Here is a 12,332-nt window from a genome sequence, read left to right as displayed (position 1 = left end):
TCATGCCCAGCACCTCGATGAGACAGTGAGGTGTCTGTGCTGAGATGGCTATGTTCTGATATGAACCTCCCACGGACTGAACATCTGGATTCCCCTGTCACATTTACAGCATCCTGAGGACACAAGTTACTCTCAGAGGGCAGTGTGTACTGTCAGTGGGAAATGTTCCCTTACAATTTGTCAGGAAATGAGACAATGGCCGTAACACTGTAATAAGGAGACAGAGAACACTCTTCACCTCGGCCAAAGCTTCCTAATATGTTCCTTAAAGTACATACTCTGATTTTCATTAATTCTCTTTATGTAGGCAGAGGTTGGAATTCTTTCTCTGCAGACAATGCCTTATTGCGCCCACAGCTTTGGAAAACTTTCACCTTTTCAGTTGTTCCTGTGGATCGCTTCTCAGCCTTTTGGCTAAGATCAAGTGTAGTATCTTTTCTTGTCAGTTTAGTATATGACACGTCCTCTATGGAGGACAACGCATTGCATTTTTGGAGCAGGGAGAAGGAATAGGAGAGCTTGCTCCATCTGCTGCACACATTGTCCTTGTATTGCACTACCTTCATGAACGTTGCACCCCCTCAAGGGAAATACCCAGGTGTCTAAAGTCAGCTTGAGAGCTGGTGAGGGGGGGGTTAATCTGAGATTGTGTCTGCTAGATGCTTCTGCCTTGGAGTGTCTGGGCAGGTGGCTTGTTCCTGGTTTCCCAGAGGCGTAGACCTGTCCCCATCAGGGACAGGTAGCTCTGGTTGTGTTGACTGACTGTGGTCGTTCTGGAGGAAAATTCCTTAGAGTGTCTCCAGGCTGTGTGCCTGATGGAGGCACAGCGAGGGCTGTGTGCCTACAACTAGGGTCAGCCAAAGACGGTCCAGATGGTAATACAGGAATACGTGGAATGTGTTGTTGGTCTTCCTACACGCTACCAACATGCATACAAGTATAATTATGCCAACAGTGAAAAATACATCAATTGTTCATGTGGATTATGAAAGTGAGAGAATTTTGATGACAGACCTTGCCAAAAACGAAGATTCAGTTATTTCCCCTCATGCTCTCATCCTGCCCTGATCCCAGAAAGGGAATGAGACCCACTACCTGTGTTCAGGAGGCATGTTCTCCAAATGAACATATTTTCCTAAAATGGCTTTCTTTCCCTGGATAATTAACGCTGATCTTCGTAATGATGGATGGCTGACATACAATGGCAAAGGAAGGGGATATCATGGAGATATAAATGCAGAGATGACTGCATGTCAGATTGTATGTAGTATTCATTGATTTTAAGAAAGCAAAACACTCATCTGTATTAATGCCTCCTCGTTTCAACTATCCACTAGCTTAAGGTACTTCATTCTGTTTTATTTTCAATTGACTTTGTCTTTCAGGAGAACTATTAGGTGAAGAAAGGAAAGAACGGGAATGGGAGAGGAAAAGGCCTCCTGATTTAAGTGTAATAGACCCCAGAGCTGGCACCATGTGTTGGTTCACAGCTTCCACTTTTGCTCTGAATCTTCCCTCTGCCCATTCTTGGTTATGTGACTTTGAACCACTTCCTTCACCAGTAGTGCCATTAGAAGACTGAAGAGGGGGTGGGGAGCATTACCCAGAAGTAAAAATGTGAAGTCAGGGCCTAGAATAGACTGGTCACTTAGCATATGTGTGTAGGATGAATGAAGTGATTCACAGCATAAGGCATCTAAGTCTGGAGTGAGGATAGTGCTCTGCAGAGGTTAACTGAGGGAAGATTTGGGGATGGTGGTGGTGGGGCCAGCTTATACAGAGCCTTACTTCTGCAAGGCCAGCTGACTTGAAAGTGGAACAAGATGGGAGATGCTAATATTAAAAATTTAGGGCAAAAAGAGGCCAAATCTTTCTCTGTCTGTGCGCAGAGGCCCTAGCGTGTAATATGTTACAAGTATGTACAAGTCCTTCCCCACACTTCTTGATCATTCATACCTGTACTCCAGCCAACAACCAGGTTCCTGTGGGCAGCAGAGAGGCCCGTCACTAAAAATACATATTGTTTGCATTTTTTACTGTAAGTCTAAGTTTTAAGATAAAGTTTAGATAAAGATATAAGATATATCTTAAGATATCTTAAGATATCAAGAATATTATTTTTAATAAAGAAAAGAGAATCAAGTTTCAACTAGATGTCATATTTTGTAGAGTTACTTCATCTCTGTTTCGTAAGTGGTCATCAAGAGTTGGAGCTTGAGTTGTGTGTGTTTCCCAGGTGTATTTTGATGTTGTTATCCAGCAGATTGGGGTGAAAGGAGTAGGAGAAAAAGCAACCACCAGGGGGAGAAGAAAGGAAGAAAAGGTTCCTTTTATCCCCCAGACACCTGGGAATTGCTGAGTACAAGAAAAATATTACTGCTTCCTTAAAATGAAGACTGGAAAGGAAAACAAGAGTTTTACTTTAGAAACATTCTTTTTTAAAATACAAAGTGATGAGATTATTTGCCAGATTATATGGGGTCAGTAGAAAAGTTGCCACCATAACCAGGTCTGAAAAGAAACCCAAGGATTTGGGGTGAGAAAGTGGAAAGCAAAGAAGTCATGGTGTTTTGACTTTGGGTTAAAGGAAGGGAAGATCCACAATTGAGGTGTGATTCAGGGAGGTGAGGCATCAGAAGGCCACCAACTAGAAAGCTGGCTTCTTTGCAGAGCAGGAACTTGGCAGGAGTTAATGGTGATGTGGACATACTATCTTATCTCCCCCAGAGAAAGCCTCTGGCTCTGAGCTTAATTGTTTTGGCAAGGAAGAATCAGGAAGCTTATGAGCTTATAGCTTTGCTGGGCTGTTGCTCTACCTATTTGGAAGATAAACAACCCCAAAGCTCTCCACCACTCTTTAACCTAAAGAAGGATTACCCAGATGGATGAGTATTGTTAAGCCGAAAATGAGAGCAGGAACACATCCACTATAGAAAGAGCTAATAGCTTGCTTAGACAGCGGGATATCTGGAGAAACTAAATCCCAGGCCAGAACATCACCTTGAGGAGTTTGGGGAGGGGGAGGATTTGTAATTTTTGTGCAGTGAGGGACTATAAGTGATCCCCTCAGCAATTATCTGGGAAATAATCCTAAAACACAAAACATACCGTTGTCTTGTATGTAATGTCTTTATCATCTACTACTTGGTCAACCAAAGGTGTGGAACAACATTAGGTGGTTTTGAAAGGGATATGTCCAAAGTAAAGATAGCATTTCTAAAGAGATATGGCCCAGGGTGACAGAATGAGCATGGCATGGGGGACCAAAAATGGGGGTTTAAATCTGAAATCTTTATCTTGCTTCCTTTGTGATCTTAGACAAGTTGTTTACCCTCTCTGATCTCTAGTTTTTTTCATTTGGGGGTAAGGACAACCTCTGAGCTGTTTTGTGGTGAGCATTAAATGAGATAGCGCTATGAATGTCCCAGACTCAGAATAGATAGCTGATAAATTATATAACTTCCGACACCGTTTGTAGGAGCTTGGAACATAATCTCAATCCCCAGATGTTCAGATGTTCTAAAATGATTTCGTTTTTCTCTTCTTAGGTATAGAATTGGGAGGTGGGGACAAGGAAAAGGTAATAGGTTCTGTGTCCCTGGCTTTAGAGAAGTATCTTAAAATAAACCATTGAGGTCTCAGTTTAAAAGATAAAATTCAGGAATGTGTTCTCTGCCATCCTTGATGTTAGCTTGCTCTGTTTCACTGTATCCATCTCTAAAATGGGACTATTATTACAGTTATGAATAGTTTACAACAGAGAACAATGTCTTTTCAGTGTCATAAGACTCTTCTATTTCAAACTCTTCTATATTTATCTTGAGCACTCAAGAACATGAAGGGTTTCAAAATATTCCACTGAAAAGACCAGGTTTTCTCCTGCGATAGAAATGTGGGACAAGGTATATTCAAGTGGTAAATCAGTGACACCCAGTGGCTGCTGCCTTTATATTTACCTTTTTTATTTTCAGTTTAACTTTGTAAGGCTCTGTCTCAGAACAAATGAAGAAGGTGATGAGAATATGAAAGTCATAGCTGCTTTTGAAGAAGAGTTTCTCAGCAGTGACATGGGTTTTCTAGGACATGGGAACAACCTAACAGCAACACAAAAAATAAAAAGAATGGTGGAAGGTAGGGAAACAGTTCTGGGAATTTCCTGCCCCATCATTTCGCATTTTATTAAAGAGCATACTCAAGCTTTCCTGTTACTGATGCATTTTGCAAGAAACTTTCCCACCACCGAAGTGGCATGTCATCTTCTTGGATTCCAGCTACATTCTAGTCTGTTGAACACAGTTGGGGACATTTCCCTAGAAATTAGACTTCTGAGGTGTCTAAAAACTTAACTGGAGGTTTAATCCAAAGCCTCCCCCACCCACTCCAAAGCTCCTCTATGACATAGTAATTGTGGTGGGGTTCAAGATCCCCCCACACTTGAGGTTGAGTAAAAGCAATCATAATGGCACATAGCTGGGCTCAAATCCCAGCTGGTACACTCTGTTAATTAGATGCTTGGGCCACTTACAACTTCGTAAGAGCCCTTATATTTTTATCTGTACAATGAGGTTTATGACACCTGACACATAGGTTGTCATGGGGTTTTAGAGAAATAACATAACTAAAGTGATGAGTATATAGCAGGCGCTTGATGAAAAGCAATCAGCCTTGTCCTTTTTTATCAGCCAAGGTTCTCTGTCAGCCTAGGTACAAGACAGCTTCTGACCAAAACCCTTCTCTGAAACTGGATGAGTACTTTTTAGGTGCTCCATGATCTGAGTCTTCTGTCAGGGGACAGCGTGGGTGGATAAGCACTCATTATCTTTCTTTGTCATTAGCAGGTAGGACTGTTTTTCATATAGGACCAGTGCTGCTAAAGTACTTTGGGTTTCTTGGATGAAAGTCTCTCTTCTATCGCATTATAAAATTGTTAGCTGATAACTTACATTGTAAGGATTAGTATTTTTCCCACATAAAACCTTCAGGAGGTTATCAGAGCACAGGGATATAGTAAGTAAGGTAATTTGGTATCACAGTTCATAAAGGATTCCACAGAAGGTTCGTTAAAACAGAAGACTCTCATTCTTGGTTGCTGCTCCTTTTAATTGCCTCATAAATATTTTCAAAGGACAGGTTATTAAACTATGTAACTAGAAATGTAATTGTCAGTAAAATTTACAAAAGATGGTCTTTTTTCATTTTCTTTATATTGAATATGTGAAATGGTTAAGATGCCAGGCCTTGTGGTCAGACTTGAATTTGAATCTGAGCTTTTCCACCTTCTGGTTTACTTAGATTCTCTAGGCTTCAGTTCCATCATCTGTAGAACAAGGATGATAATGTCTGCCTCACGGGATAGTTGAGAAAAGTAAAGGAGAGCAAGTCTGGAAAACATTTAGCATCTGACACATAGTAAGTGCTCGATACGAAAAGGGAGGGTGGGGATGCCAAGAGCAGTGGCACTTAACTTTATCTGATTCCAGCCTCTTTAGATGACAAATATTTTTATTCCCTCTTTGTTATCTTAAAATTAAATTTTAAGCTCACATAAGCTATCTTCTCCATTCTTCCGACAGCAGTGTAGAGCTCCAATTGAAACAGCAGGGAGAAATAGGAAAAAGAATCAGACTTACAATGCATTTCATATGCAGCTTGGCTACCACTGCACCCTGGATGCTGTGCCTCCACGACCGCCCTGGGGGTGACAGCTAACCATGCAGAGCCACGTAGCAGCATGACTTACGTGCTGTGAGTAGTACTGCTCTTGGCGACTTTTTGAAATAGTGACAAACTCTTTGTAATATTTCAAACAAGGCAAAGAATGATCTCTCCTCACTTAGGTGTTAAGTTGCGTTACTGGTAATTTGATGTTGGTTTATGTAAATTAAATATATAGTTTATATTTAAACCATGCAGAGATGTGGCTGGAATTAGGTTTTAAGCTCAGAAAATTATAAACACATTTTCCCCCTGTACACACTTTGGACAGAATGATTTTTCGCTATGGGACTGCCTCCTTTGTTACAGGATGATGATCATCCTTGACCTCATTCGGTAACTCACCTTCCCGATTTTTGTGACAACATAAATAACCCCACAGTTTTCCCAACTGCCTTCTAGTGGGTCATTCTACCTTCACTAAGAACCAGTGGCCTAGAGGGGTGCCTTGGTGGCTTAGTTGGTTGGTTAAGCACTGACTCTTGACTTCACCTCAGGTCATGATCTCATGGTTCGTGGATTCGAGCCCTGCATTGGGCTCTGTGCTGGCAGCATGAGCCTGCTTGGGATTCTCTCTCTCTCTCCTTCTCACTCTGTTGCTCCTCTGCTTGTGCTCCTTCTCTCTCAAAATAAAATAAACAACGAACCAATGGCATAGAGAGGCATGAATCTCAAAGCTGATTTTCCTAACTTCTCTTTGTAAGCCAGGCTGTGGGGAGCTCAAGACTGAGGAAGGGGTGAGGGATCCCTCTGGAGCCTCTTTTATAAAGGCACTGAACTCATTCATGAGGGCTCTACCTTCATGATCTAAGGAACTCCAGAGGCCTCACGTCCTAACTTCATCATCTTGGGAGTTAGGATTTTGGCATATGAATTTTGGAGGTGGTTTGGGGGAACACAAACATTCAATCTGCAGAAAGCCCCACAGGCCAGTAGCCAGTGGAGCTCCAGTGGGCCAAGGGTCAAGGTGATGACCCCACAGCAGAGCAGAAAACCCAGCCAAGGGCAAAGGAAGGTGAGGCAGAGACTCTGATGGTTCTGTAGCACACGTGAAAGGCAAACTGAAGCCTGGAACATGGACTGGCTCCACAGAATCCTAAATGTGAAGCCTGAAAACAATACAGTTTTCCCATAGAAGATGCTGCAAGAAGCCCAGAGATGAAGTCCTCACAACTCAGTGTTTACATCCAGCCTGAGTAAGTCACTATACCTAACAGTCCATGAAGATGTAGAGGATGCCACCTGGTTCCATGGACCACCTGTGCCCTCTGTCACCATATGATCATGTAGGCCACATTCCTTGCTAATAAAACCAGAGATGATCTAGAGTGACATTTGAGACTGACCTTGACCTGAAAAGATAAGGCATTTACTTAACGGGTAGTTTTAGGTATTATGCCAGACCAAGGTTGACTAAGGTCCTCTCCAGAGACCTATGAAAAAGAGACTCAGTTAAAGGGGGAAGTGGAAATCTGTAGTTTCTTTACATATGATTGTAGTGTGAATAAATTTGCGATCCTTCTGTGCTGTTACTAACCAGGAGTTTACCCCCCAGGATCTAGACATTACACATTGATAATGTGGGTTTGGTGCGAGATGGCTCTGCTTATGTATCATATTGTATGAAGCCTAATTCATGTTTAGGCTTAGTATTAACCTTGTTAACCAACAGAAGGAGCTCAGTAATTTCCAGAAGAGGAAAAAATATTCCTGTTATCACTTTATTGTGGAGAAAGAAAGAAAGAGGAAAGAAAGCAAGAAAAAGAGAGAGAGAGGAAGGAAGGAAAGAGAGGGAGGGAGGAAGGAAGAAAGAAAAAGAAGAGAAAAGAAAGAAAAGAAAGAAAAAGAGGAAGGAAGGAAAGAGAGAGGGAGGGAAGAAGGAAGAAAGGGAAAGAAAAAGAGAGGAAGGAAGGAGAGAGGGAGGGAAGAAGGAAGGAAGGAAGGAAAGAGAGAGAGGGAGGGAGGAAGGAAGAAAGAAAGAAAGAAAAGAAAGAAAGGAATGACAAAAAGAAAAGAAGGAAGAAAGGGAAACACCCAGTTCTTCAGTTTTCACACATCCTCCTGTCTCTGGATGAGGCACAGCCCTGACTAGGGAGCCAGGAGGAGAGTAGCGCTGGTTCTCATGATGGTGCCTCATACTGTCTTCACCAGTTCAGTTCTCAGAAAACCCCTCTGTGCATGTGTGTCTCCCAGCGCATGTGCATGTGCTGACCTTCCATGGTTGTAATTAGGTCCTTAGTGGGTCGGGAAGGGTATGGAGACACCAGCAAATACAGCAGTTGTGAGTGGGTGGGAGACTGAGTCCTGAAGGTGGGAGAGGACTAAGATATGAGTTAAATTGATGCCGGAACCTTGAGTTTTGTTATTAATAGTGTTTTCTTTCTCAGAAGTGGCTGGCTGGCTGGGCAGTTCCTTGACTCTGTGCTGTTTTTTCTAACCCCCGCTCTTGCTAAATCACTTGATTTCTTCTGGCTTGTGCCCTCTTTGCCTCTTCCTGGCAAGCTCCGGGGCTGATTTCCAACCACTTCCCATTACGGGCACCCTCTTACAGGGTTACTTTAGGTCATAGAGTTGATTTTTCTCTTCACAGTTTTTTTAGCTACAGTTATCCTACGTGGCTCTTGAAAAGCCACCAGAAATAGAAATGTTTAAAAAATACATGTGCATATAGAGGGGGGAAATCATAAATTTGAATAAAATGTAATGACTTAAAAATGTTTGTTGAAACAAAGTTAAAAAAAAAAAGGAGGCAAAAAAACCAACAAAACCCTGAAGAAACTACATGGTCCAAATTATATAACGATATAGTTATAGATGAATGTTTATACATTCAAATGTATGGAAAAAACTGTAATAACAACATAAAACCTGGAAGGAAATATAACAAAATGTTTCTAGGAATCTACCTCTATGTGGTAAGATTATAAGTAATTTTAACTGTTTTCCTTAACATTTTCTTCACTTTCAAATATTCTCTAACAGGCATGTTTAAGTTTTTTTCTTTAAAGTTTATTTATTTATCTTGAGAGAGAGAGAAAGAGAGAGAGAGAGACCAGGGGCGGGAGAGAGAGAGAGGGAGAGAGAGAGAATCCCAAGCAGGATCCATGCTGTCAGTGCAGAGCCCAATGCAGGGCTTGATCTCACAAACGTGAGATCATGACCTGAGCTGAAATCAAGAGCCTGATGCTCAATCGACTGAGCCACCCAGATGCCCCAGCATATATCAATTTTATAAGCAGGAAAAACTATTTTAAAACCACCAGCTATTTTTTTGTTTCATACCAGCCAGTATATACTTTTTTCTAAAATGACAATAGATGTGTGTGAGTGTTGGTGGAAGGAGGGTGTAACATAGGAAGAGGAAAATACTGTTTTCATAAACAAGTGAATTTATGCTGTTGTCTTAGACATAAAGTACTTTACTTGAATTGCCTGAAACTTTTCACTTGCAAAGGTAGTGAACATTGGTTGGGCTTTGATAACCCAGAATGCATTTTGCCTTTCTGATAACAGTCAATTTTCTTCTCAGGAATTACCTTTCACCTAGTGTAGTTCAACTGCTATCAGGAGTCCAAACCTTCCCTAGACAGGGAGGCAGGTGCACCTTTAGCTATTGAAATCTCCCCTTCCCCATACAGTTGAATTCTGAAATGAGCTAAAGGACAGGAAAATTGGTGGGAAATCCATCAGGTCCTGGAAACATCTTGTCATTCCTGCCTCCTTGCCTGGGAACCACCTTGTTAAATATCTGTGCTCAAAAACAGTTCTCTTGCCTCTCATGTGAGATTCCTCCAAGTAAATTCCTCTTTGCTTAAGTTAATCAGAATCAGTTTGTTTGCTTGCAACCAGAGCCCCTCTGTTGTAAAGTTATTTTACAGCTGGACTGAAGCAGCCCTATGCTATTTCCATGGATGGCTGGATGTTTAGCTTTGACTCTTGGCCAATTTAAGGTTAATGGGCAAGCGCACCAGCTTACTAATGATTTATGACGTTCTGTTTATAGTCCAAAACTCCCCTGGTGAAACCCTAGGCCAGATTGTTTTTCAGTAGATTTCACCTGATGGAACCAGTTGGCCTGGCTTGGTTAATATGACCTGGGGGCATAAAAGACCCTACTGCGAATTTCTGCCTGCAGGTCTTGGAAAGCCAAGATACATAGTAAAATTTTAGCGGTTTAATCCAGAGACCAAGCAAGCAACTACTTCAGCAAATAAGAATAATCCCGGAGAATGGTGTCTGGAAGGCTCTTCAGGTTCCCATGCTGACATGCACTTTCTCTCAGTGCACCATAACTTTTGCCTTTATTTTAAGCTTTAGGACAGCATGCTCTGTGAAGTCTCGTGAGTCTTTTAACCTAACGTGAGTAATCTTTGTGGGACCTTACCTGCCACAGAAGCAGATGGCATTTACAGAGTGATGAAAGGGCCTGAGACAAGGAGTAGATAGAGAGAGGGGCCTGGGTGGCTAGCAGTCTTTAATAACAATTCTGGTGAGGGGGAATGTGTGGTTTGTTCAGGAGTGGGTAAAAAACTAAGGGGCACTCTAGACAAGTTTTATAAGATACTGTAGATTAAAATGAAGTCAGGAGAAACTTTAACCTGAATCTGATATCAAACCCCTTGTGTACTGGAAGGATGTCGGAGCCATGGTTTAATGGTGGAGTTAATAAGCATGTTTTAATTGTTCTTCCTGGGTGCTTCTTTTTGATCTTGCTTCCTCCACATAATTGCATTCTCTTGTTTGCATCCTTTGTACCTCTCTACAGTACTGTGGTTGCTTGGTGAATTTTAAGCTAAGATCTAGTGGGTGTTTTTTGTGAGTCAGTGAATTATATGTTCCAAAAATGCTTTTAATCCATTGTGGTCAAGTTGTAGACTAGTTCTGGCCCCCAGAGAATTACAGGATTCCCAAGACCCATGGCTCCGTGCCTCTCATTTAGAATCACTTACGTCATTGTGTTATCAGTTATTTTTACATCTTTTTAAAATCTTGATTGCAGTGGCTTGTCATTTATCTTTCCATCCCCAACAGCATCAAGCAAATCCCTAGCACATAGTGGGTGCTCAATAAGCATTTATAGAATAAGCATATATGTGTATGTATCTATGTATTTGATGTCCAGGCCACCAAAAACCCCGAGAATCCTAGCGTTTCCCTTCTGCTGCAGTGTCATAATTTTGAGAGTGGCAAAAAAGCAATGCAATAAATCAGTACAAGAAAGGAAATTTAAAATGCAGCTTCTAAAGTCTGGAACGGCTTGAATTTTGATCATGGACCTCATCTGTTGCCTGTGACCTAATGCAGACACAGCCTAATCTTATTGTGATCTACCTGGTTTAGTACTTTGTGATGAGGACTAGCATTCTTATTGAGGAGCCAGAGGGACTCTAGATCCACCAAAGCCTTTAAATCAATCCAGGAGTATTTATTGTTCTGTGTAATTTTACTTGTGATTTCCTGAATTCTAATTCTTTGAGAAGGCTGAGGGTCCATAGACTAAGGTGGTTTTGTACAGCAGTTAGATTCTAGCATGGACTCTGAAGACAGATGACCTGGAATCAAATTACATTCCTGTAATTGCTGGCTCTGTTGCCTTGGACAGGTCATTTAATCCTGCTATGCCTTAATTTCCTCATCTGTAAAGTGGGGATGATTAAAGCACCTACTTCCTAGGTTGTTCTGATGATTAAAAGACTTAAATTTATGTAAAGCGTAAAGAATAGTATCTGACATATAGTAATCTCTCTCTCTCTTTCATGTAATTATTCAATAAACACCATATTTAAGGCCTCACTGGCCAGAAGTTTGTAATATAATCTGGAAGACTGCTTTTAACCTGGTGTTCTCTACATTTTCTCTGGGTTATCTTTTCATATTCTCTCTAGGCAGGTCTTCCTGTGTGTATACAGATTGGAACATGGGAGCAATGTTCTGTCCTCACTGGTCAGGCACCTTTTCATTTTCAAACGACTGGGTAACCAATACAGATGCCTAAATCAATTGGGAAGAAGGAAGTCTTGAGTAAGAATGCCTTTTAGCCAGGTAAAGATTGATATGTGTCCCATCAAATGAAAACAAGGAGCAGGTAACTCTTAGATGTAACTCACATGTCCCTCTAAGAAGCTCACGAGGGAACTCTACTGTAGGATAGTCCCGTCTATCCTTCTCTAGGAGACCCTATTTCGGTGTATAGGACAAATTATCTTATAGCTCTTTGAAAGACAGTGTTATACCCTTCACCTTTCAAAAACATATATAATGGCTGCCCCTAACCACTCTTATAGCTTCAGAAATAAAATTAAGTTAGAGTAACATTAAACTTTAAGAAATATCATGGTCTAATTGAGGTCACTTAGATCAAACCAAATATTTAAAATTAAAATAACTGAAATTGACAAATGATGTTTTTTTTTTCTTTGAATGATGCCCTTTTCCTTCTTTCTGATCATATGTGTGCTAACCTCTATGGAGAGTATACACATATGTGTGGATGTGAAATCTCCCTCATTCACATGACTGGAGGCCAGTTCCTTCACATGACCCCATGCTTGGAATGTGGGAGGGCTCAGGCAAGAAAGGCTTCTAGAGGAGATTCCCTAAACTGTCAGAGGTGGGGA

The 12,332-nt window shown here is 41.3% G+C and overlaps 1 protein-coding gene and 1 non-coding gene across 7 annotated transcripts in view; both read left to right on the top strand.

Annotated features, from left to right (window-relative positions):
* Positions 1–12,332, top strand: part of TTC29 (tetratricopeptide repeat domain 29) — a 669,793-nt gene that overhangs the window by 228,195 nt on the left and 429,266 nt on the right. For 4 of the 6 annotated variants that reach the window (XM_060654020.3, XM_060654022.3, XM_060654026.3 and 1 more), the window contains exon 1: positions 9,784–10,074. The exons of the other annotated variants lie outside the window; for them this stretch is intronic. The gene's annotated coding sequence lies outside the window, so the exon portion shown is untranslated. Of the gene's footprint in view, positions 1–9,783; positions 10,075–12,332 lie in introns of those variants that run through there. 6 annotated transcript variants of the gene reach the window in all.
* LOC132693495 (U2 spliceosomal RNA) lies at positions 395–582 on the top strand. The gene has a single exon (XR_009616862.1). It is a non-coding gene; the product is annotated as a U2 spliceosomal RNA (small nuclear RNA).

The sequence above is a fragment of the Panthera onca genome, chromosome B1 (genome assembly GCF_046562875.1).
Source record: "Panthera onca isolate mPanOnc1 chromosome B1, mPanOnc1 haplotype 2, whole genome shotgun sequence".
In the NCBI taxonomy this organism is placed as follows: domain Eukaryota; kingdom Metazoa; phylum Chordata; class Mammalia; order Carnivora; family Felidae; genus Panthera; species Panthera onca.
The sequence above is the reverse complement of the archived record's forward strand: the minus strand, read 5'-3'. Positions and strand labels throughout refer to the sequence as shown.